General features: G+C 39.0%; 1 protein-coding gene across 1 annotated transcript in view; it reads left to right on the top strand.

The window, feature by feature from the left end:
• The window catches only part of pde4d (phosphodiesterase 4D, cAMP-specific), a 249,146-nt gene that overhangs the window by 591 nt on the left and 226,956 nt on the right, over positions 1–21,599 (top strand). The window lies entirely within an intron of this gene.

Below are 21,599 nucleotides of genomic sequence, written 5' to 3' on the forward strand. Positions count from 1 at the left end.
TGGCGGTAGTCAGCTATAAATAGGCCTGCTCCAAATTGTGCTGCAGTCACACGTAAATTCAGAGGGAACAAGAAATGACACAGTCATTGTTTGTGCTGGAGTCAGGAACACAGTGTAAACACAGATAAATTAGAGTATAACCTAATACCCCTTTTTTATTTCAATATTAGGGTGATAACAACCGCAGGGGGAGGAGAGTGAGGGCAGGCAAACAGAGACAGAAATGGACAATAGAAGTAGACAGAAGGTGACAGCATGTGTGTGTCAGTGTGTGTTTGTCAGGATGTTCTGAACGTGTGGGTGTAACAGTGTGAAAAGTGTTTGCATGTGTCAGAGTTTTCCTTGTTAAACTGCCACATGTGGCAGAGCAATACTCAGCAACTCTGCACAGTTCCCTCTGAGCGGGTTATCACCTCTGCTGCTCAGTCAAAGAACAACTCCCTTTATTTCCATACACACGCTTATCAAATTACTAGTCAAAGCAGCTCACTATAGCATGAAGCAGATGACTTTGGAGTCCATACAAGGACTAGAGCTGTTTCTTGTTATGATGTGGAGGCTACACACTTGTATGAACTCAGGAAGAGTGAGTTTATAAAGTTACATCACGTCATTACACACAAATTAGACCCAGGAGGATTTAGTGTTGAGCCAGCTGACCAGCCAACAAACATATGGACCTGTTTATGTTTCATAGGTGGAGACCGTGACTCAAATGGCATTGTTACAAAGTTTGTTCCATACAAATGCAGCTCACCATGGTAGCTCTTCAATCCACATCCTAGTTTCGTCTTACTTAGTTTGAGGCCATCTGAAGATAAAAAGTGAAAAGCTGTGCAAATGACAGCAACAAAACATTAGAGCTGCATGTAACGATTATTTTCAGTATTGATAAATCTGCAGATTATTTTCATGATTTATCAATCAAGCATTTAGTCCATAAAATATCAAATAATTGTGAAGATATGTTTACATCTGTTTACATATTAATTTAGCTAATGTTAGCAAAACATTGGTTAATGAGCTCGCTAATCTACATCAATCATTAGCTAGCATTCTGTTAGCATTAGCTAACTTGAGATGTGACCCTAAATGGTGCTTTCATAATAAAAATACAATGTCAGCTGAGAGAGTTTGTTCAAGTGTTACTGGAGCACAGAGGAAAAAAGGGGTGAGATGTAGGAAGGGACAATTGTTAAAAATGCTCATTGCATTTCCTAAAGCCCAAAGTGACATCTTCAAATTGCTTCCTTTGTCCAACTAACAGTTCAAATCCAAAAGACTCTTTAATTGCTCAGAAATGACAAAGGAAAACAACAAATCTTTACATTTAAAAAAGCTTGAACCAGGATTTTTGCTTGAAAAATGAAACGATTGATCGATTATCAAAATAGTTGGCAACAAATTTTCTTTTGAATGATTTATCGTTGCAGCTCTACAAAAAAAGTATCCAAACAAGCTGCTTTCTCCTTTCTGTCCTTTGTTGCGTCAAAGCAGAGGAATTATCCTGTGGTTTCTAATATCCACCTGTCTGTCATCCTGCTTGCCTCAGAGCCCCTTTATTGCAGTGTAGAACACAGGGAGCCTTGTGTCGTACCTGACCTCTACTATGCAAATATATACTGTCAGACTGCCAGCCGGCGCTGCGCTCCACCTCCACGTGGATGAGTCTGCGAGATGAGAGCGGCACACTGAGCCCATTGTTTCACCTGTGCATCACCTGAGTGCTGAGATAGAGGCTGTAGTCACGAGCTGAGAGTCTCTGACCTATATGACAGCGCTCTCCTCCTCCTCCTCCTCAGTTCTACTTCAGTGATGAAGCATCTGCTGTGCAGAGATCAGACCAAGTCAGATTAGGCTGAATAATGGATGGCAGCGCTGACTCAACAATGACTGCTTTAAAACCACACAGCATCAGAGAAAATGTATTATTCCCTACTTGCACATTGCAATGTGGTGTATATCCCTCTTTCCAGCTGCTGACGAGATACTAGCATTACTTTTGCCTTCTTAAGTAAGTTTGCTGTATCCATGTTTTTCTGTAAAGCTTGTTAATAGCATTTACTCTTTGTTTTGTATATAGGCTAGAATTTTTGAGCATTTTGATAATCACCTCAGTGAGTTAGATAAACATTAGCAATGTTAGTTGGCTAGCTAGGATCGTCATCTGCATTTCAAACAAAATAAAACTCACCAAAAACATCCTGGTACTTCTTTCCACTATTCCAACAATCACCAGCTCTGGTTTGATCCAAATAAACCCTCAATTCACCACGTTAGATGTGAAAATATCACCGGGAGAGGAGCGAGAGGGAAGTTGGACATCAGAGAAGCAGCAGGGAGAAACAGCATGTAGAGCCAGAATATTTTCATGCAACTAACATAGTGGATTAATGGTTTATTTCAACCAAACAAGAGCTGGCGATTGCTAAAACAGTGGAAAGATGAGCCAAAACGTGTTTGGTGAATTTTATTTTATTATCTAATACACTGAGGTGATCATCAAAATGCTCAAAAATACTATATATAATATACAATATATATAATAAATACCATTAACAGTATGTACCAAGCCAACAGTGAAAAGAGAAGTAACAACTCAAGGATTAAAAAAACTAAATTTCTAGGCACAGGCAATGTTACTGTAGCATTGACAGGAAGTAAACAGATGTGCAGCTCATAAAATGGATATATGTCACATTACATTGTGTAAAAAGTGAAGTGGGGTTGTATGGGTTACATATCCATATCCAGTTAGTGTATTACGGCGATCAGTTTAGAGAAACAGCAGGAATCCCAGACTAAGGGACAAAGCAATGCACTGCTCACAGAATCAGCAGAAATATTTTCAGTGCTTCACCTTGCCATCAGACAGCCTTGTCCAATAGTTAAACACCATTATATAAGCCTGTAATTACTGTAATTACCTCTTGCATACACTTCAAACTGTCCCTTTAAAAACCTATTGTTTGCATCTGCTTGTTCTTATATTGCCCCAAGGTCCCTTTTCTGAATGAGTGCTGCTGCTTTCCAGTGTGAGTGAATGAGAGTGCAGAGTAATGATCTTGGCTCGATGTACTGTGTGTGTTACTGTACAGGGACAAAAAGCATCTGCACTGCTGCTGATGTCTTAGTATCATCTCTGCAGCCGTGCGTGTGTGTTTGTGTGTGTGCATCTGTGTATACCGTAGGCAAACAAAGTGTCCACTGGCTTCACTGATGACAATGTGTAAGACCTCAACTTAAAAACGTTGTCAACTCGAGTGTTTATCAGACTCTGTTGTAATCAGATGGCTCTGTTATGGGCAATATAGTGAGTGATGTAGCTATTATGAGTTTCCAGAGGTGAAGAGCTGGGGGTCAAGCAACAGTGGAGTGTTTGGTGCCAGCAAAGTCAAATGTCACAGGTTTCCCTGAGCCACTCTTGGCATTTTATGTGTGGGAGTTAATGGAAAATTATATAATTTGCTTCCCAAAGCATATTCATTACTGTAATAAAGGCCGTGTTTGTTTTCCTCTGTCTTTCTGGCAAGGGAGAGTATGCAGAAGTGCTCTAAAGCCCTTGTGCAGATTGAAGGACTGCAATATGCATACATACACACAGGCAGGCACACACACAGAAAGACGTATAAGCAAGCAAAGCCAAAGGCATTTAAGTATCTTTTTATTGGAAACTCTGTTCCCATAACAATGAGCAGGGAAGTCTCTGTGTGCGTAGGGCTTTTAGAGTTCATTTTGGGACTTCGCTGAGTTTAACAAAACATTTACTGGGCTTGTTGATTGATTGTCCAGCCCTTTTAAACAGGTATTTTCACCTATTACCTACATCTGTTTTTAACTTTAAAGTGACAGGAAACAGGTTTTCGGAATCAAGAACAGTTCATTGCTGAGGATGAAGATGTTCCCTGTCTCCAGATGTTTGGCGATATTGTCCTGAAGTGAGTGACAAATGTGCTGTTTGATATGAAATCTAAGGACAAGCGTGACTTTTGAACCTTTAATGGAGTCTCTTCCCTTTGCACGCCCTTAAAAGGCAACACCATAGGCATGCCTTTCGACCATCCCATGACACATAATGAGTTATACAGACATGAACAAACGAGCATACAGGGAAAGAGGATAAATTTGTCTCCTTCTGTCTGCGGTAGAGCCCAATAAACACTGACCTTCAGTACAGCTGGATGCTATCAACGGAACCACAACGCGATGTCTTACTATCAAACCACATTGTTATGGTCAGCAGTGAGGCAGATTTAACCTTTAATTGATGTCATGTACACCAACATAAGGAGAGACTGATGAAACAGATGACGAGGATCCCTGCCTCCGCTGCCGCAGCATCTGTGTGTGATGGCTTTGTTACGTTAGGCAGGAAGAATGACCTCCAAGGGACATGAGATAGGAGAAGAAGAAGAAGAGAGAAACAGCTGGGGCCTTGGGTTCACTTGTACTTCCCTTTTCCCTTGTTTCACTGGAAGTCCTGTCATTGTGTTGGTCAGCATTTTTTTAAAGCCTCTGGAAATGTGGCTTTAAATAGCCAAAATGCATATAAGATATTGAAGTTTTGTTTGTCAAAAAGGATCCACAAAGATCTGAGTGAAAACAAACATTCATATTACAAAACCTAGCGCAAAAAAACAGCTCATTTTGCTGTTGAGACCATTTCTCAAGACTGTGTAGGCGTGGTAGATCACATTTTGATTAACATCTTCCTCAGGAGTCCCAACGAGGAAGCTAAGCAATGTACTCCTGTGGACAGGGTCAGCAGCAAAACACATTTTAGCCATATAAAAAATAAGTATGTGCTATATATAAAACATTTTCACTGCTTCACTTTGCCATTAGACTGCCTTTATGCATCTTTATCGCATCTCTGTTTCCTCAAAGCCATTATTGTGTGACTTCTGTGTTGCACTGATACCACTTTTTTTTCAGACCGAGTACAAGTACTTATATTTACCGATTCGAGTACTTAATAATGCCGTTAAAGTTCTTACAATAACTTTTAAAACATGTTTTATTTTCATTAGATGGTCACTTTCTAAATGTAACAAATCATTGTTGCTGTTTTGCGCTACAAGTGTAACCATAGTTAACTATACACATTACATTTTTAGGTTATTTGTAGTGAGTAACTTTACTGATTTAGTGTTCCTTATTCAGCTGTGCAGTTTACTGTGTATATTTCAGTATAATAATTTCACAACATTATAATGGACTTGCAGAATTAAGTGTACTATTATAAATGGCGTTATATATGATAATTATTTCATTAGTATTTATAGCATTTTATCTCGTATTTTAATTTTACATTTACCTGTGTAGTATTTAAGTTTCTCCTTCATGTCTCTCTTGTCTAAGAGCTAATTAGTTCCTACCTGTCATTGTTTAGGGGGGACAGGTATGAGTGTGGTGCCATGTGTGCAACAGTTTTGTTGACCCTGCTGTGAATCCCAAACAGTGAAGTTGCGTGTTCTTTGCTGTCAGGTCGTTTTGGTGAAGAATAAGTACACAAAAAGAAGTTGTAGCAGCTTAATACGAAGAAAGGGGCGGCGGGTTTTTTTTTTTATTCGTCTTCGGATTAATTTGCCGAGACATTCACCTAGTTTACACCCGCCAGGACTTCCTGGACAGCGGCTGGCTGCGGTCTGCAGGTGCGCTCTGTGCGTTTATTTCATGGACTTACATGGAAGTTTTCGGACAGTTTCCAAAGTCGCTGCGGTCATGATGTTGAGGACAACGAGTCTCTCTGATGATGACGACGCGTCCAAAACAACAGGGTAAGCATCAGCAAACACCTTGAACTGTTGGTACGAGTACGAGTACATGAGGACAGTATCGGACCGGTACCTGATGCTGGTATCGATATCGCTGCATCCCCAGTTTGAACATATTAGTTTGGCCCCAAACTGTCATGCCAGATGAGTCCCTCAACTCCTGCATCATGCAAGGCAAAATAATTTTTATTATAAAGTAAAATTAAAGCAAACCAAAACCTATGCTTACAATTATGTACACGAGACCTTGATTTACATTGTTTGAAAGCTGTTGTGGATTTGAGTTGCTTTAAATAAAGAGTAGCAGGTCACAGTGCTTTTACAGAGGCATGGGCCAGCTAGTGATCTGGAATCTGCCCCAGCCTGGATTGTAGAGGGAATGGGCGGGGGGGCTTTATAATGTCTCGAGAGAGTGATGGTATGCGCTGGTCATCTTTTGGTCATCTCTCGCACGGCACATCCTGGTGCCTTGTTTAACAAATAGAAAATACTTTGTTTTTCCTGACCTGCTCTGCAGAAAATTTTCCGTAAACAACTGTTGACATTTTCTATGTTTAGACAGTGTCAGGGCAATGTTGATCTTAAAAACATAAAGACTTGACAAGCGTTGTGCTTCTGCAGACTGGGGCAATGTTTTCCTTGAAACCCAACTCCTTTGTTTTGATTTTTTTTACATACATATGTTCTTGCAATCATGCACGCACACAAACGTAGAGACTCCAGTGACTATCAGAACAGGACAATATTACAGAGTTGGACAATAGTTAAAGTAGAACATAGCTTTCAACAGTCTGAATAAGTGCATTCAGCATATAGTGCCTGTTCCAGTCTCACCACAGCGTCTCCCACAGAGTCAAACAACTGGATCGAGTTGCACTGTAACATATCAACGTGTCTCTCGCTGAGAACTGATTGCATTGCTTGGAGTGAGCGCACACCACAGAGTAATTGGAGTTAAGTGCCTTTGACAGCTAGTGTTTGTGCAAGGAAGGGATGAATAAACACACGGGTGGCACATGGATTATTTGATTTTTTTTTTTTTCCTGCAACAGAGCCAGAAAGGATTTGCTTCAGCTTACTCTTGATATTTGCGTTGAGCCTCCACCTTCCTCTGAATGACTACAATCATATGCTTTCTTGCCAGTTGGCCACAGCTTTATTAAACAAGGACATTTGGTCAGGTGTCCTATATAATTTATCAGGTCATGGCCCTGATAAGAACCATGCTTGGTCAAGGACACTGTGAATAGAGGGCTATCTGGCATTAGCCCAGGCAGACTTTGCTTGCAATGCATCACTCTACTCTCTGAAACAAACATCCAATGCACATTTTCATTCAGTTTGTCTGTTAACTCTGCCACAGGACAGGTTTTGGAAGAATGATGGTGTTTTCACTGTGCTTTCCAGTGTTGCTGCCTTGAATTAAGGGTGGGGTATGCTTCAAAAGATCTTGCATGATGTGTTGTCCGCCCACATCAGTAGGTCAGAGTGTTTAAAGCTGTTTCAAAGTGCCACACTGGAAGGCGGGGTAAAAAGCCTGTTGTCACTGAAAGGGACACGATATGATGATTGTTTCAGACAGTCAGATCAGACAGTCTCTCCTGGCTTCTTTTATTGTCATACCTATACATTTACTGGTGGCCAGATTTTGCTTTTAACATTTACTGATTTATTGTATTTGCATTGGAACTAATTCTTTTTTTTTTCTTGTATGCAGGGATACTCACTAACATTTTTAGTAATGACCTCACAGGCCACCAAGCCCTTATCTTTGGTGGCCAAGAACATTTTCTGTGGCCCAAATGCAAACTTTTGTTTAAACAACACAGAAAAAGCAATTTGACACAACACATCGGTCCTTAACCATGGCAGCGTTTCTGTTGTCCACTTTTTCCATGAATTGTGGTGTCTTGTTTCCAATGAAAAACATGCTAGACTTCTTGGCTAGTTGAGGAACCTGGTGGCACACACTGCAGTACATTATGTCCTCATGTTCTAGCCACTTAAACTCCTGTTGCCATCAACACTCATTCAAGTTTTTGTTGCCGTATCAATTTTTCATAGTCCATCTTTTGTATTTCTGGTTGCCAGCCAGCATGTACTATTCGCTATTTTTGTAGAATGTTGTACTAAAAGGCATGAAGGAATCTGAAAGTTTGTGGAACTCTAAGTATTTATTAAGTATTTAGATTTTTGGTGTGTGTTTGTCTTAAGTTTTGACAGAACAGCTGGGAATAAGACAGGAAAGGAGGTGCTCCGGAAATTAGTCTTTGATGCAACTTATGAGTTAAGTCAAAACAAAACAAAACAACAACAAGGCTGTTTTTTTTTTTTGTGTTTGTGTGTGTGGGGGGGGGGGTTCCTGTTAACTCATTGCAGACTCGAGTCAGCAATAAAGGTAATATTATAACCTGTCTCCAGCCCATTCATGTAATTATTTTCCTGTTATACTGGCTTCATTTGAAACGCAACAGGGTTTTAGCTAGATTTGACAGCTTGCTTTATTTTCTACAACATCACAACATCTGATCTGCTGATATTTTTGGTTTCTACAGCTGCTGCACTGACTGCACTCATAACCAAGCATAAACTTATAGCATCTTACTTATAATATTTCATAAGAGGTGGTTGTATGCTCTAAGACATGCATTTCTGTGAGTTTACAACATAGGTGAACAATTATCTGCTGAATTAGTGACGTGTTTTGGCCAGCTGCCGCACACAAGGTGGCTCTCTGGATTTAGATAGATCTCACTCGCTAAATACATTTCTTGAGGGGACGTCTGTCATCGTCACTCCCCAGTCTCTGCTGTGGCGAGCGTGGTGTGAGTCATAGGGTCAAAGCTTTCAGACACAAAATAACAGCTTTGTTTGTAGTCTGTGTTTTGTATTCATGTAACAAACATATTCCATGGAATTGGCTTAAATTAGATGTATTTTGCTCGTGTCAAAATGTTTTGTACACAGTCCTTTTTGAATGTGGAAGTGAAGATGTAATCTCCTCTGAGGGGCACACCACATTATCTTATTGTTACAGTGCCAATACTTGTTCATCTTCATTTACAGACATCCGAATGTCTCATTCTTATCCTCCTCATAATCCCATTTATCTGTTATTTATCCATACACAGATGTCAGATGGGACTGCACACATACACACTAAATGTTCCCTTGACATGAGAAGTAATTAAGCAGAATTAAACCCTTGTGTGAAGGAAACTGGTGCATTCTTGTTTGGTTGTTTGCTACTCTTCCTGGTTTCACTCGTTTGCTGGTTCAAACTAGATAAATTCTTTCTGTAGTAAAACGTCATTCTCTGTTTTGTGTTCTCACTCCCACTCTGTCTGTTTCTCTCACTACAGTGGGTGGAAGAGCATTCAGTGAAGGCGCAGGGTTTAATTCCATCTGACCATCTAAGGACGTCGGTTCACAAGCCTCAGGCAGACCTAAATTAATCGCATATCTCATAACATGTTGATCTGGAGTATAGAGAAGGGTTTGCTGTCGGTTCTGTCTCGTAAATCAGTCAAACAAATGATCAGGTTATGCAGCTGCAGGGCTCTGAACAATGAGTTGACTGAATATCATTTTAATGGAAACATTAGATGCATTATTTTACTGAATGCATATATGAACTGTGTGCTTTGCTGCGTAATGAGTTTCAAGTAATATGAGCTTTGAGTACACAAAACGCAGCGTGAACTAAGGGTTGTCTTTATATTATATGCACCAATTCCATACAATATCTTAGGAAAATCAAGGGTTTGTGATAAATCTGCTCAGCTATTTTACTTTGACTCTGTATTATCAATATATACTTTTTACACCTTTTTTCTAACTTTTTAAATGGACACATGCTTTTTAATGAAAAAAATATGGGCTTTTTTATCTGAAACATGCACTTTGTAAAATGAAACATGTACTTTTCAAACAGAAACATGGCTTATTTAATCTGAAACATACACTTTTCACACACACTATGTTTCACATAGGCTTTTAATCTAAAACATGCACTTTTTAAATAGATACATCCAATTTTTTAAACTGGAACATGAACTTCTTTGAAATAAATGCACTTTGTAGAGCCGTGCTGCTAATCTGTTCAGTTGAATATGGTTTAGTTGTATTGTTGTGTTTTTTTCAAGTAATTTTAGAGATATATTTATATTTTCTCTTCGGTTAACACCATCATGGGCTGGGAGACCCAACATAGTTTTTTTATGTATGCAAGAAAATAACAATAAACTAAATCTTGAGTCTTGAAGACACTGACTATTCTGCTCAGCCCTAATTAATGAGGAATGTTTTCTCTGGATGAACAAGTTGGGTAAGCATATCTGCTGGAAAATATGTGGTTTTATGGTTGTCTGTTATTACGTAGACAGCAGACAGCATTTCTCTGTGGTTTGATGCTGTTTCCAACTGGCAAATCTGGTCATCGCAGGGGTTCACTGGAGAAATCAGTCCTGCCCTTGTTGTATTTCAGCCACTGGAAATGTTTTTATAAAAACAAGATTACAGATATTTAATCAGCTTTCTGGCCCTCCTCGTGTAATCTGGGGCCAAACTAAGCCTCTGAGGGTGGGTCTTCTTTACATAACATGACAAGAAATCAGAAACGACATATCACCTCTGAGCAGCAGGGTTTTGGCAGTGCTTTCCTCAACTGATTGGTTTGTCTGCTTTGCTTACCTTAACGCAGCATAACGTTCGCACAGCCTACCCAGGGGAGCTCCTCCACTGGCATAAACATTTCATCATTTCTGTGAGCCATATGTTTCAGGACAGCACAGTCGTGCATTTGGGCTACAAAACGATTTCACAGAGAGAAGTTTGCATTGGATTTTTGTATGATGATAGAGGAGGTAGATGTTGCTTACACTTGGATGCTATGGATGCTGGTAAAGGCTGTTCTGGCAGTCACGTTCTTTAATGCCGTTATCGTGATATCATGAGTTAATTATTTTGTTACCTTGAGATGGCAAAGGAAAAAGGAATTAGTCATTTACTGTAACAAGAAAACTGGATGAACCCAAGTAGACTAAATAGACAAGCTAGCTGCCAGATTAGTTCCCCCATAACGCTCATGCCAGGACAAAACAAATGATCTGTTTTTAATATGTGCTTTAGACAAGTAGCTGCTAGGCTTCAGTTTGGAGGCATTCAATGCTACGCACCATCAGCAAGCTTAACGTTAGCTGCATCTGTACATGCATGCAGAACTTATAATGTGGAACAGACTGCTAAGAATGTAACATTAGCTAGTAGACCTAGCTAACAGAGCTTTTTCACAGCAGCCATATTGATATGAAATAGTAGAGTAAACACAAGGAAACTAAAAAAGAAGGAAGGGTCATTACATCAATTACCAACATTATGTGCTTCAGACTTTGGTGTCAGTTCTATTTTATCTTATGGGAGATTGTGGCAATCATGCAATTCGGAGACCATCAACAAATAAACAAATGCACACATAATGTAAATCTATCAGTATGCTGTTATCTGAAGCATATGTTTTTGGTGTTATAGATGCATTTCTTCATCAAAGGTCACACAGCGTAGATATGTTGGGTTCTTCTCCCATAGATTTCAATAGAAACACTAAAGTCTGGCACCAAACAAAGCATAAAATGTTCTTTAGTGATGTAACGACCCCTCCTTCTTTTTTAGTTTACTTGGGTAAACACAGGTGTTACCAGTGATACTGATCAAGGTTCTGTTCCATTCCAGTCAAACAGAGTCATTGTTGTACTGCACTGTGCACGCTGGCTCACGGAAATACTCTGCTACGCTCAATGCAACGGTCAACCTGAATTAGGATCACTGGGAACACCTGTGTTTACTCTACTATTTCATATCAACATGGCTGCCATAAAAAAGGGCAATTAGACAACTTTGGTGACAGTGGCAGCCGAGCAGATTCCTCCTCTTGAGTCATTGCTCATTGCTCCATCACCTCAGACCAGTCTACCCAGTGCATGCAGATGATGACATTGATATGAACCCTTCATCAACCTCCCAGTGAGACAATGAACAAACCAACACCCAATATGCTGAAGTGAAGTAGTTTTAACTGTATTTCAAAGTCTTTTCACTTAGGGCTACTCTAAATAATACATTACTGCCCAACACTGCACACAGGGTCCACAAGGCTAGAAATAAAATATACAATACATAAACTAACAGTTAACTAGCTAACCAAGCTAAGTTACAGCCCAACAGTTATTAAGAATATTGTATTAACAACATATTGACCTCAGACTCGTTTTATAATGTAGCTTGACATCACCAGACTAATTCGCAAACGCTAATTATCTGCCCGAGCAAATAAAAACATGAGTGAAGAAGATTCTGGTTCCCAGGCTAACAATAATGGCTAACTTGTGTTGAACTGAACTGATTGTAGAGAAACTAAAGGACAAATCAAAAATTACAAAACAGTTTAGATAAAAACAGAAAGCTATACTGATAATCAGGCTTGGACGGAAACAGATTACATTTAATGGGACTGTGTAATTAGTGTACCAAAAAAAGGTAACTATGTTCCGTTACACTACAGAAAAAAATATAATCTCATTACAGATATATTGAGCAAAGATGGGGATTACTTAGCAGGATTACACATTTAAAATAAAAAACTAAACGGTAAACATACTTTAATATTGTGATACTTGGATTAAATGACATTTTTTAAGTAGTCCTCCCTGCTGATAATATGTCAATATATGCTTGATTACAGTCCTGACAGAAGGTTTGATGAATGCTAATACTAAATCAACTGCTAATTTGTATTCACATCATTGTGAAATGGATTTTTTTCCCCATGTCATAATTATGAGTTCACCATTTCCATTTGAACGCAGCACTATATCTGCAATATATAATTTTCCATATTTAAAATTATTTGAACTGGTAAAACCCTTGGTGCTCTGAAATATTGTGCGAGCATTCACATGGAAGAAATTCAGCCTGTTAAAATATTGTGGGGGAGAAAAGGTGTTAACACACAGAGCAGACACATTCATAGGAGCTGAAACTATTGTGCCAAGGGAAAAATCATGTCGTGCTTTGGGTGAAAATGTTCTAATGTGCCCGTGTGCAGCGTCAGGGATTTAGGTCTGTGTGTGCGTGTGAGTGTGTGTGTGTGTGTGTGTGCGTGTGTAAAGCAAACCTCTGACAGGAGGACTGTATACTGTGAGCTTCACAATAAGCAAACAATAAATTGGAAAGTAAATCAAACTTTGACGTGACGACACTTCAAGCTTGATTTATAACATATTAAATAAGCAAGGCTGCTTATTTTATATACTATAAATCAAATATGATGCTCCTCAAGATGTTTGAAACAGATAAACAATACAAACCCGCAACATAAATCTATCTGTCTTTGCATGTGAGTTTAGTTTGATTTATAATCCGGAGTATTTTTAACATATGAAAAAGGGCAGGGGAGGCACTCAGCCTTAATTACACTCCCAGTCATACTCATACTAGCTGGGTCATTAGGAACAAACCTCCAAGACTGGGTTTGCGACCTTGACATTAACAGGCATCGCTGCCTTCAGTCAGTCATCAGTTTCCATACTGAATCACATCTGATGGCAGAGATACAGCCTGAGATTCAGCTCACCACTGCGTGTCGGCTGTTTTCTGCTGGGCCGTACAGATACGAGTGACTCATCCACGGCTCTGCAGGGCCTGCTTCTGCCCTGGGTCAGTGATGTCATTAGGCCATAGTGGCTGTGTGGATGAGAGAAACAGGATAGTAGACAAAAAATACTTTGTGTGTGAGAGAAAGATGAAAAAAGAGGTTCTTGGTTCAGGATAACAAGAGAAACACATGAGAAATTCTTAAAACTGTGTAATTTTCTACATGTATTAGTATAAGTAGGTGATGGACAGCGCCAGCTGCTTTGCAAACAATGTGTAGTATACATTTTCATTTAGATAGTTACTGTGCATTTAAAAGAAGCACATCTCATTCTGTAACATGTTGTTTTTTTACCATAGTGGAGGACAAACAGGGTGAAAACTTGGTGTGAAACACACAAGCAGCTATAACAGCTCTCTGTGGACCTCTGCTGGCAGCTCACAGCAGAGCAGCACTATGTTTTCATGCATCAACGTTATGCCTTGAATTTAATTACAGGAATCTTTGCGTTGCAGAAGGAATAATATTGTGCCGAATGTTGATCTGCCTTGTGCTGTTTGTGGACTGTGCTGTAGCTATGATAGACTGGAATTCACTGCAGGGTGTTCACAGCCATTTCTCTGGTTTAACTGGTCCACAGTGAGCTATAAACTGGTGCTGACACAAAGACTTCCTTAATTATCAGTAAGCATCAAGAAGAAAGAGGTTAGGCCTATACAGAATACAGTCTCTTTGCTCCAGTAACCCTCTAAATTAGCTTGTAAAACACATTACAGTAAAATAAGATATTTATTCTTACTTCTACAGACTACAGTTTATGACCACAATTAATTAATTTACAGTAGAACAGACCTTTTTCACAGCAGCCATTCTGACATAAAACTGTAGTATAAACACAGGTCAGGTTGCTGTTATTGTGCATGTTGGCGCACTATAAAGGCTCTGCTACGCTAAATACAACAAGACCTTAATTAGTCTCACAGGTAACATCTTGTGTTTACCCTACTATTTCATATGTGGCTGCTGTGACAAAAGTCTCTTACAATCATCATTACAGTTGGCATATTAGCCTTGTATAGTTGTTGGTGACCATGTTGGCAAACAAGAGTTAATTTGCAAAAATCCTGGATGTATTAAACACAGGATGCTGGACACAGAGTTGTCACCCAATCAGTCCGATGAGAATTTCTCGCCTGGCCCTTTCCAGTCTGTGGGTACACAATGTTACAGCCTACTACAGAAACACTACCAAAACATTGTTTTTGGTTAGGTTTAGCCAAAAAATCTACTTGGATAGTTTAGAAACAATAAATACTTAGGTTGGATGAGGAAAGTGTGAGGATGGAGAGTTACCCCTCTTGAGTATAATCCAAAAAAGTTTTAAAGCCTCTGGGTTTACTTAGTGACATGTGGCCTGCTGAATATCCACAGTAGTGTTTTCCCTCGCTGGCCTCACCCATGAGTTCTCACTCAGCCCATGACCTCAGCACTAAATTTAGACCCTGCTGCTTGTGGTCAAATTCTTCAAAAGGCTCCTAGTGTCTGGGGAAAGTTCCTACAGTCAAAAAGCATTTATTGTGATGATGTCACAGATTTTTAAGTCACTTCTCTGGACACGAGGAAAGTTTTACAAATATGAAACCTCCATTGGTCAAAAATTCATAATAGAGTCAAGGAGTCCTGTCCAGCAGTTTTACAGATGTCTCTTTTATAATGATGGCCAATGGGGAAAATGCTTTTTGGGCCACAGAGGGATCTTTCACTGCAAAAACAATTAACATAACAGATAACCATGTAAAACTGACCTGACTTTGACTTGTTTTTGGTGATGTGGTGTGTATTGATGTTCAATTTGAATGATCTGGTGATGGTTATGGTGGTTTTGGGATGGAGGCTGTGCATGAAGTCAATGATGAGTTGTTTTTGATTTGATTCTGTGACTGCTTGTGTTACCTGCTCATGGTCCCAGTCTTCATTTCTCTTGGTTATGAGTCCAAGTATAGTTGTGTTGTCTGCATATTTAAGGATGGTGACTGAGCTGTGGTAGGATGTGAAGTGAGTGTAGAGGGAGAAGAGACAAGCTTGAGAGAACACAACCCTGATGTGCACTGAGGATCAGAGGGTGAGATGAGTGGCTATTCATCAACCCCTTTGTCTTCTAAAAAACATGATTAAAAAAAATGATTTGAATCTTATTGAAACAAACCATGGCCAGTTTAATTAATATTTCCTCAAGTGCACAAAACACATGATTTCAGAAAATAAACAAAACAGAGGTATCTGTTTGTGCAAATAAACCTCTCAGTTGATTATTTACGCTTGCAGTGAATATGGAGCAGTATTCATTTAGAGTTGTGTTTGTGTCCACATGGCATTCCTGGCAAAAATATATCCCCTTAGCTGATAAATGCTCCAATGTGTTCACTAGCTAGCACTAACCTTGTTTATCTGCCATTTGGTGCTGTGGCGGTTGCGTACAGCTGGTTTAACTGAGCATTTTTGCTGAAAACAGATGCCCTCTGTGGCTGAAAGCAAGATTGATTAGAATAAACAGTGAAGTTGCTGACTGTTCCATCAAAACAGTGAGCTGAAAGAACGGCACCATTTATAATGGTATTCACTGACATTAAAATTAAATGAGAATTTGTACAATGGTGTTCTCATACATTTTTGAAAGACCATAAAATCAACATGAACTCTAATACTTACTCAGAGGTATTTAGACATTTATTATGACATGAACATGATACTTTAGATGGATAATCCAGTGGTTGTCTATTGCTCTTCCAGTAAGTTGAATGGTAAGAATCAAGGCAGCAGAGTGTGAGATATCCTGACTGTTAATTCCTGGTTTGGGTTACACTCACTCACATTATATACTTCCTATAATTCAACCTGATTAGAGCTTCCCTGCATGGAAAATGACCCCAATTGCCAAACTCGGACTTTAACAGACACCTGACACACCTGCATGCAGCTGTGTCAGCGTGGCTGCTGTTGAACGATGTTAATGCTCCCCCTCATGAGTTTTGTGAAGTTTTGGATTGTTGATCCCTGTGCAGCAGCTCACATGCTGCTGCAAATGTTTCGCTAAATTTCCTTGGTTACTGTTGTCTTTTCTAAATGTTAAGATGTTTCTCCCATCCTAAATGACCGCAAATCCAATTGTAAAAAAGGTTAATAGCATGCGTTTTATATATATTATGTCACAATATATAGAATAATGTATTTAATTGACTTTGCCTCTGACATACTGAACTCTGCTCTCCCTGAAATTTACAGCATGACCCAATGTATTATCCTATTTTATTAATTAATATAAAACAGTGTGTTACTAGCTGTGATAACCAGGTATATTACAATGTAATGTGCATAAAAAAATGAAATTTCATATGACTTTACTTTGTTTTGATATCTGCATTGTATATCTGCCATCGCCTGCCCTGCTCTCTAAATATTAGCATTGTCTTGCAAAACCCACTTCGGTCGGTCCACAACCAGAATGCTGCTCACTTCTTACACATGTGTATGTACAGTAGATGCACCTTGTGCTTTATTTAAAATTAGAGATGATTTGACACCACTTTTTTATGTATGATACTGATATTGATACTGCAGCCTTGACTATCTGCTGATACTGATACCAATGTCTTAAACAACTAAACGGTTAATGCTACATTTGTATGGATGCAACAACCTAGCCATCTAAAAATATCATGCTGAAACTGTGAAATAAATATTCCACTCCCATGACAGAGGAAATACACAGCCCACATTACTCAGTTACACTGAAACTGAAACTTTTTCACACAGAACCTTTTGAATGGTTAGCACCATTCAGAGTTTCAAAATACAATTTAAATGAATTGCAAAAATACGTAAATGTCACTCAGCTGTTTTGTTTTTCCTTATTTGATCTTAATTGATCCACATAGCTGACAGCTTTTAGGTGATAGTTTAGGCTATTGTATAGGGTTGCACATTTTCTTTTTCCCCCCAGTATTCAATGTTTGATATTTGGGCCAGTATCGGACTGATACTGATACTGAATATCATATTGAGCAACCCTAAATTATTGAACTTTTTTTGTATTAACTTCCCATTTTGAGCATGGCTGAGCTTTCATCAGATGATGCAAAATGTCTTTACTGATATCTTTATGAAAATAATTTAAAAAAACAGACATTGACCTGGGTAAATGGCGTCTCAGTTAGTGGAGACAGAAAGCTAATGACCGTCAGGCTAATGATGCCGATACATTTTACATAAAATCCTGCCAGATGCAGCTTCACCACATCTCCTGCTGTGCTCAGCAGAGGGCTTGAATTAATGCACAGAATGCACAATAGGACCACCTGAAGCTGAACTTACCAGACCATCATTCTTTATAGGAAAAATAATCCTTTTTTGTTTTTATAGCACAGGCTCCAACCTTGATTTTTTTGTTTCCAAACCATTAAAAAGATGCTGGTGGCTCTAATACAGTGGTTTAGGAGTGCCTATGGAAAAGTAGTATATTCTTTTATGAGTTTTTCAGCCTTCAATTCAATTCTAGACAGGCAATCCATCTCTAAATGGTGAGTGATCCAATAAAACCTGAGGAACCTGGAATAGAAGTAATTTCAGTCAGATACATTTTCATTGCCGATGAACAGTTGAATATCAAGCTGTTTTCCAAATACTCCCACATTTGATGGCCCCAATTTCACAGCACAAAAAGCAAACAATAAAACGTGTGACTCATACTTGGGTCTGCAGGACAATAGGTGGAATATAAGACAATTATTTTTCAAGGCGCTCGAGGTGTGAGAGCTGATTTACATTTCAAGTGAATGTTATTGTATTTTCATCCCTGGTCCACTTGCTGTGAAATTGTTTCTGGCTGCTACAAAGAGCTCATCGCTGTCAACAAAGTGCTGTGGGAATGAATGGAAAGGAAATTGAGCTGTTTTGCCTGATATGGCTTAATAACAGCCGCTTTAAATTTCTCCGTCCTTGAGAGTGAATTGAAGCTTCTACAGACTGCATATGATCAACTGTATATAGTGTTGAAGTATAGAATAAGGACTGTCATAATCTCTCCTGAAAGTGAGAATCTGTATCAAATGACAGCGCATATATCAGGTTGTGTTTAAACTGTGTGTTTGTGTGTGTGTGCGCGCACATGTTGGCATGCCTTTTGAGTTTTATTGCATGAGTGTGTGTGAGTGTGAATGTCTTAGACTAGGTGACAGCCCTCCAGTGGTTTGATTGTGGCTGATTTATTTGATGTATGGATTGAAGGATGGATGTGGCAGTTAATGGGAGTCCTCAATGTAAAGGACAGGACAAGGTGAGCCAGACAAAGGAATCTGGTCCTCGGCAATGTCTCTTCACATGAGACTACAGCCTCATGTGAAGGCGGTGTTCGTCTGATGGGCCTATCATCTGCCCCGTATTGGCCTATCACAGCTATATTGGAGTCGGCATATATGTTGTGCAATATGTGCCTATATGAAAACCTTTTTTTTTTTAAGAGAACATAATGCATATTGTTTTTATTCATTAGGTTTATAGGCATCATTTAATGTATATTTAATTTCAGGTTCAATATGAACATATATTTTGCTCTATTTGTGTATTTTTATTAATATATAAGATTTACCCCCTCAGTTCTGCAGACTGCATGGGTTCTGGAGTGCAGGATTCATGCAACACCATAAACTGACAATAACAAATGATGATGATGATGTCCTTAACAATAGGTTGATCAGCTGTTTATAACGGTCGGTTGTCTCTCAATGTAAAGTTAAGCCTGTTATCAAAACAAAAGCATAATTTGTGTCAGATTCATGACAGCTGGTCATTTTTAGTTGTGTATTCTTATTTAGCCTTATCGTTATAATTGCAAAAGGGTAATCTTTTAAATTCAGATTTTATGCATATGATGGTGTGTTAGTAATAAATCACCTTCCCTACAGTGTTGTAATATATTGCAATATATTGAATTGAATAACCCCCATATTGTGATACGTATCGTAATATAAACAACAAATACAAAGTGCTTCATACAATAAAGCGATACAATTAAATAATAACAACGAGTTTAATTTTATTGACCAATATATTTCTTAGGAAGAGCAGAAAGTAGACCGTTATAGAAGTAATTTCTGCAGGTAATAAAAGCATACATTGGTGTCTCTGTGTGGGCTTGAGAGAGAAATGACTGCATTCTAGCGATGTGCTCAAGATGATAAAATGCCATTTTAGTTGTGTTTCAGACACGCAGTTCAAAACTCAGATCCAAGTCAAAGATTACTTCTACTTGTGGAAAAATTTTACTGCCAGCAGTTGCAGTTTAGTTTCAGGACCAATAATTTAAACCTCAGTTTTGTTTTGGTTGAGAGAGTTTTCTGCCAGAGAGGTTTTTCATATCTATATTGGACCTGAGGTTGTTTTTAACGATGACCAGTGCCGTCTCAGAGCTGTGACTGGTCCGAAAGCCAGACTGATAATGTTCGAAAATATTGTGTGAGTTCATAAACTCAATTAACTGATTACTGGTCTGTAGTTATTAAGAAGTGAGGGAGCTTAATTGTTTCTTTTCAGAAGCGGTGTAACCATGTTAGTCTTGAAAGCTATAGGGAAGACACTGGTCTTAATAGATGAGTTTACGATATTAAGAATGTCTTCATCTAAATATGTTAATCTCGAACATTGGTATCCCTCCAAAGATCCAGTATCATTCAGGGCGAGACACGAGACAATGTTAAATAAAGTTGAGACTCATCTTTCTTCTTATTACTACCATGTCTAGTGAGTGTAGCACCACTTGGAGGAGCCACTGCTATGTTTCAGCTCAGCTGGTTGGCAGACTGCTGCTCAACAGTGAGAGCTGATTTTTTTTTTCTTTTTCTTTTTGAGCCTTCTTTTCTCTTCATTTATTTCTCTCTGCAAGAGCCCATCTTACTTCAAAGGTGGTTCAGCAGTCATCTTACAAACTGCAATCAGGGACCAAAATACAATTACTAAATCAATAGGATGATAATTTACGCTGCCTTCCTTAGATAAGTGAGGCAACTTTCTGAGGGTGAAAAATCCACTTCAGTCAGAGTCTGAGAAATGAGACTGATTGGATGGTACATGGGGAGCTTTTAGTGAGCTTCAAACAAGTGTCACCGCCTATTTATTCTGATGTACTGAGTAATGGGTTGTAATTTATTTTAATCTAAAGAGTCTCAGTTGGACCTTTTCAACAGCTTTGACTGATTTGCTTATTGATTGCTTCATTTTAGTATTTACCATCTAAACTTAAGTATTAATGTCATTGACGTATAATCTCCTAGTGGGTTTTCTCCAAAATATTAGCTCGGCAAATTGGACAAAAAGCATACTTGATTAATAGGGTCTTTGCACATCTGCCAACAAAGAGGATAAAAGTGACTGGCTATTTCCAACAGAGCCACGGCGCCTGCTCATCTCAGCTGATTGAATGGCTACAATAAAAGGCTGAGGTACTTTTGAGCGATTATTCAATAAGCAGCTGTGGGAGCTCAACAAGAGAAAAGAGACGTTTCACACAGCAGCTGAAATTTAGAGCACATTAGACAGCCATGACCTTCTGCTGCTGGGCCAGGAGAAGTCATAGCTCAGCTCAGTTTTTGCTCACTCGCTTAATGTGATCACACAGGATAAACTGTCATCGCTCTCCTAAAGATGGCAGGAAGTTAATTGAAAAAGCCAGCAGAGGATGTATCAAAGGGACAGGGGAAGAAATAGCTGCTGCAGAGGGCAGTTTTCATACATACAAACCTTATCTGGAGTTCTCTGCTCTACTGGGGATCTGTAGGTTTAACTGCACCACACACGACTAATGCTTGAGCCCAGACAGAAATCAACCCCCTGTTGTTGCACTGTTGGTACAGTACACACCGGAGACACACTGATCCATCACGCACACCCAAAACACACAAACAATGACAGCCTCCTGCCTACAAAACAACAAAAAAAAATAGATCTGTTTGTTTTAGTGCACAGACACCAGTGCTAACAGTAACTTAGTTGCTGTATTTATACCATGGTAAAATTACTGTTAAACTAACTGCAGTAGTTTTTAGCATACAATATAATTAAATACAGTATTATACTTTTTTTTGACACATGCTTGCTTGAAGATAGTGTTAGCAACAGAT

The sequence above is a fragment of the Lutjanus erythropterus genome, chromosome 10 (assembly GCF_056507025.1).
Source record: "Lutjanus erythropterus isolate fLutEry1 chromosome 10, fLutEry1.hap2, whole genome shotgun sequence".
NCBI lineage: Eukaryota > Metazoa > Chordata > Actinopteri > Lutjaniformes > Lutjanidae > Lutjanus > Lutjanus erythropterus.